Source organism: Gossypium hirsutum, chromosome D01, assembly GCF_007990345.1.
Source record: "Gossypium hirsutum isolate 1008001.06 chromosome D01, Gossypium_hirsutum_v2.1, whole genome shotgun sequence".
Lineage (NCBI taxonomy): Eukaryota > Viridiplantae > Streptophyta > Magnoliopsida > Malvales > Malvaceae > Gossypium > Gossypium hirsutum.
In genome coordinates this window covers 59054128-59059217 of record NC_053437.1, presented here as the reverse complement: position 1 = coordinate 59059217, position 5090 = coordinate 59054128, and the positions used below count along the sequence as shown (strand labels likewise).

Below are 5090 nucleotides of genomic sequence, written 5' to 3'. Positions count from 1 at the left end.
GGATCATACTTTTAAATTTTCGACATTAAGACACTAATTAATTAACTAGGTACCAATTTTGGGCATTACGAGGGTGCTAATCCTTCCTCATACGTAACCGACTCCCGGATCCATTTTTCTAAAACTCATAGACCAAAGCTATTTTTTAGGTGATCCAATCACACCTCAATAAAAGATTGGTGGCGACTCCCAAAATTTTTTTTAAAGTCGACAACTAATTTTTGTTTTTTTTTCCAAAATAAAAATGGTTTCGACAATAGTAATATATAAACGCATTTTGAAGTGAATATTACATAAGATGAAAATAAATAAATATATACAAAATAGTATATATATTAATCTAAATAAGTAATACATGGTAATCCTAATATAAATAATAATATATATAATAATATATACAAAAAATTGAAATAAACAAAGTATATAATAAAATAGGGTTTAAGAATAGATATATAAAACAATTTAAATAAGTGATATGTAAAAAAATATTAAATAAATAGTACATGAAAACGTGTTTTAAATAGCTATTATAAATCAATTTAAAACAAATAACGTAGGACAATTTAAAAATAATTAATATATAAAATAATTTAAAATGAAATAATATAAACTTAACATAAATAATTTACAAAGCAAGTTAAAATAATCATATAAAAGTTTATTGTAATACATATAAGAGAAATTTTAAAATAAAACAAATTAAAGATAAACAAATTTTTAAATAACATATATAAAAAATGGTTTAAACTTAAATAATATGTATATATAAAAAAATAAAAAAATATGAAAAACAGTATTTAATATTAAGTTTGAGTTCATTAAAAAATAATAGGATAACTAATAGTTAAACAAATTAATAAATAAAACCTAAATAATTTAAGTATGGACTATATTGAAAACAAAACAGAGTTACAATAAAAAATGAAAATAAAATAAAATAAAGGGCCAAAGTAAAATGCGCGAATAACATGGGGGCCAAATGGGAAATATTCCCTGCTCCCCAAAACGCAGCGCTACAATATAGGCCAAAATGAAATAAAAATAAAATGCGAGGTGAAATTTAAAAAAATAAAAAGAACAAACAGGACTTATTTGGAACACCTTGCAAATGCGGATGTACTATGGGGATAAATATCCCAAAGCTCAAAAACATGCGGATCCCCCAGGCGTGGGTCGGGTCGCACGAGTTATGGCCTTAAACGACGTCGTTTTGACGCCTATGAACCCTGGCTCAAAACGGCGTCGTATTATATTAGTATTTAAACTAAAATTTTCTTTAAAAAAAACACTACAGCCTATGTTTTAAAAAAAAGTTGCTACTCCTTCTTTTCTCTGCTAGGGTTTCGACCCTAGCCCCATGCTGTCACCGTATCCGCCGATCCTTCGCCATGGCTCTGCCAAGGACGGTGATCTAAGCCGACGAGGAGACCACAGACACTCGGTAAGTCCTCTCTCTTCCCCTTTCTATTATTCTTTACAAAAAAGAAAAAAAATTAAAGAAATAAAAAACGAAAAAAATAAATATAAATCACAGAAAACTTTTTTATTTCGTTTTTGTAACATTTCCTTTTTTATTGATTATATGCGTGAATCCTTTTAGAAATGCCACAATCAGCTTTATATAGCCGAATATAATGAAATTACAAAAAAATATTTATTTTTCTTTTATATTTTTCTCTGTTATTTTTGCTGTTATTTCATTATGCTTGCTTTCCCTTGCTGGTTGTTTGCGTTTGTTGTAGGTACAAGGCCAGCTGAAGGCGCGTGGTAGCGCGCGTGGGTAAGGGCAGTGGCTGGTGGCTACTATTGGGGCGTGCAGCGGCTGAGCTTGTTTCTGCCTAGGCTAGGTTTTTTTTTTTTTGAAAATGGGTTTGGGTTTCTGTAATTGGGTCATTTGGGCTGTATTGTTTTGGGCCAATGTAAATGGACATTAATTTATTTTATTTGGTTTTATTTTGTGTAGGCGGGCCCGGGCAGAATTTAAGTTTTACAGCAATTATATGTATAGGTCTTTGAGTCTCATCTTGTATGAGAGTTTTAGTCTAGTTAGTTGGCTTTAGAATGGTCTGTATCAGTTTGATTATACTTGGTAGTTACTTAGACAGTCCGCTTGTAATAGTTTGATACTTGTGAATACGCGTTTGGAAAGTCAAAGGGTAATTAAATTTGGATGTAATTACCGCCTAATTACTCCAATTCTCACCCTTCCCCTAAAGATTAGAAAATGTAATTGGGTGTGTAACGACCCAATAGTTAGGGGTGTCGAAAAATGTATTTTGGAGACTCCGTTTTCGTAAACCGGACTCGTAAATATTTTTATTATATATTTACGAGGCTAACTTAGTAGCCAATTAATTTTTGGATTAGTAAATTTCGTGAATTAGAAGTTATTAAGGTATAGGGACTAAATCGCGTAAGGGTTAAAAGTTGAATTATAGATTGAAAGAAATAGAAGGGACTAAAGTAGCAAATTTACCATTTATTAAAATGGTGGGAGTTGGCCTGTTATGGTTTAATGAATTTGCTTGTGTATATGTTATATATTAAAGTAACTTTAATAATAATGATAATAATAATAATAAAGATAATAAAATGAAAACATAATAAAGAAATAGAAATAAAGTGGAAAGAAAGATGAAACAATTGCATGCAAATTAAAGAAAAGAAAAGAAAGAAAGAAACAAAGTGGCCCACGGCACCAAGGGACTCAGACTTTCAATTTTCAATTGCTTAGTTAATTTAGTTTTTTTTTTTGTAATTTTTACATTTTTAGAATTCCCGTACTTAGGGCTACCCGACCTATATTGTAATTTTTAGTATTGTTCAAGATTTTAGGTGTTGACATTGTTGAATAGTTTAAGTATTAGGGATTAAATAGATAGACTTTTAAGTTAAAAATGGAAAAGGACTAAATTGTGGAATTAATTGTTGATTTTGAATAATAGGGACTAAATTATGAAAAAATTCAAAATTAAGGAGTCGAATTGGAAAAGAGGAAGCTAAATGTGGTCTAGAGTAAAATTAGTATAAAAATATAAAGTTAAATGTGAATGTTAAAATTAGTTTCAGTTTAGGAGCTAAATTGAAGAATAAGCAAAATATAGTGTGAAAATTTAAAATTAATGTGAAATTGAAATGTGTAATATTAATGTGATTTAGTTGTTTTATTCCATAGCTAATGTCGAGCCGGGATCATCAAGTAAAAAGGGGGAGGATAAAATCGACGTCGAATAGCTCGGAAATCACGGTTTGTGTTTCTATAATCCGAATTAAATAGTAGATTATTGTATATATAATTGATTGCATATGGTAAGCATTTGAGGAGAGTACTTTGGTACTTTGAGATTGAATTAAATTCATAATTGAAATGAAATGGATTGATTTTGTATATTATGAAATGTATTGATTATGAATATATGTGTATTGAGAAAAATGTGATTATTATCAAATTGAATATATGCTTATATATGATTATATACATTCATGAAATTGAGACATTGGTTGTATTGAAAAGTGAAATGAATCCCTATTAATTGTATCGGGCTGAGTCAAATATAGATGGCATGTCATAGGATAGGAAGAGTTCAAGGATTTCCTCGACCTCGAATCGATGAGGCACTAGGTGCCAATTTTCTTTGGTTTAACCGATGAGACACTGGGTGTCAATTTATATAGCGCTGGGCGCAATTATTACTTTAAATTTATCCGATGAGGCATTGGGTGCCAAACTGGTGTGTTGGTTGGATCCATGTATTTTTCCGAGTCCGTGTCATGTTAATAGGGGAAAGTAAAATAATAATTTATCTGATTGATATTGAAATGAAAAAGATGATAAACGATATGAGATGAGCAAATATTGAAATGAGAAATATGAGAAATGATTATGAGATGAGAAATGAGATATGAATTGATGAATTGATGAATTGATATGTGAAACTTGAATGAATTCAAGTATTGATAAAAAAAATATGAATCATGCCATTGCATGAGATGATGTATTCAAATGTTAAATGAAATGCCATTGATATATACTTATATATTTGAACATGTGAAAATCTTAGTAGATGTGAATAAGGAATGAGCAAAAATTATACTATTGAATTGAAACACATGAACATAGCTTACTTGTTGCATTTTGTATTTTAAATACTTATATCAAGTCGGGTCAGATTCGTGTCGGGCCCTAATAAAATTTTAGGCCCGATTAATAGGCTTGAGCTCAACCAAAAAAATGTGTCTATTTTTTTCCAATCTCAACCCGAAAAATAGACGATGTTTTGGACAAAATTACCCTTGAAACTTTGAGAATTTTGCGGTCTTTGTGTTATATTTATGGCGATGTCAAAATGTTCATGCGAAAGTATTGTTCCATGGTTAATTATCTTATTTTCATAAATTAATTAATTAATTAATTAATTACTACACATGTCATTATTGATTGCTTTCTAAATTTTTTATTTTAGTGCATTATTTTATTTTTAACAAACTTTTAAAATTAATTGATTTCTACTATAAATTAAATCAATCCTCATTTAATTAATAAAGATATATTTTCTTTGAAATTATAAAAATATAAATTCAAAATAGACCGCATATAGAATATACCTAATTATAAAAAAAAGGGTTTATATTTTAATTATCCATTGAATTTTAAAGGCTTTTTACATTGGTTATATATATATTGGGTATAGCAGACTATCATTTATTTTTGGTACCATTTTGAACATACTATAAATGCTAAATCAATTTCTATTTTTTTCACTTTTTTTTAACTTTGTGGGTTAATTGAGGAAAGGGAATTCATGAGTTAGAGCACCCTTTACTTAAGGTTTAGGGTTTAAAGTTTATTTTTGTCAATTAAAAATATATTGAAGATTGGTTGACTAAATTTTGTCAATTAAATAGTTTGGGGACTTAAATAGCAATTACACAAAGATTTAAAAGGGTAAATAAGCCATTTTTCAATATAAATTAGTGGATGATGATGAAATTTTCCACTAATTAAGCTTAGTGATTAACTTTTAAGTTAATTAATATATGTTTAAGTTAATTAAACCAAATTAATTAAATCTAATCCAGATATATAAGTC

At 28.6% G+C, this 5090-nt stretch overlaps 1 long non-coding RNA gene across 1 annotated transcript; it reads left to right on the top strand.

Annotated features, from left to right (window-relative positions):
• Positions 1-1285: 1285 nt before the first annotated feature.
• LOC107921800 (uncharacterized) lies at positions 1286-1943 on the top strand. The gene is made up of 2 exons (XR_001691100.2): positions 1286-1441; positions 1743-1943. It is a non-coding gene; the product is annotated as an uncharacterized lncRNA (long non-coding RNA).
• The last annotated feature ends 3147 nt before the right edge of the window (positions 1944-5090 follow it).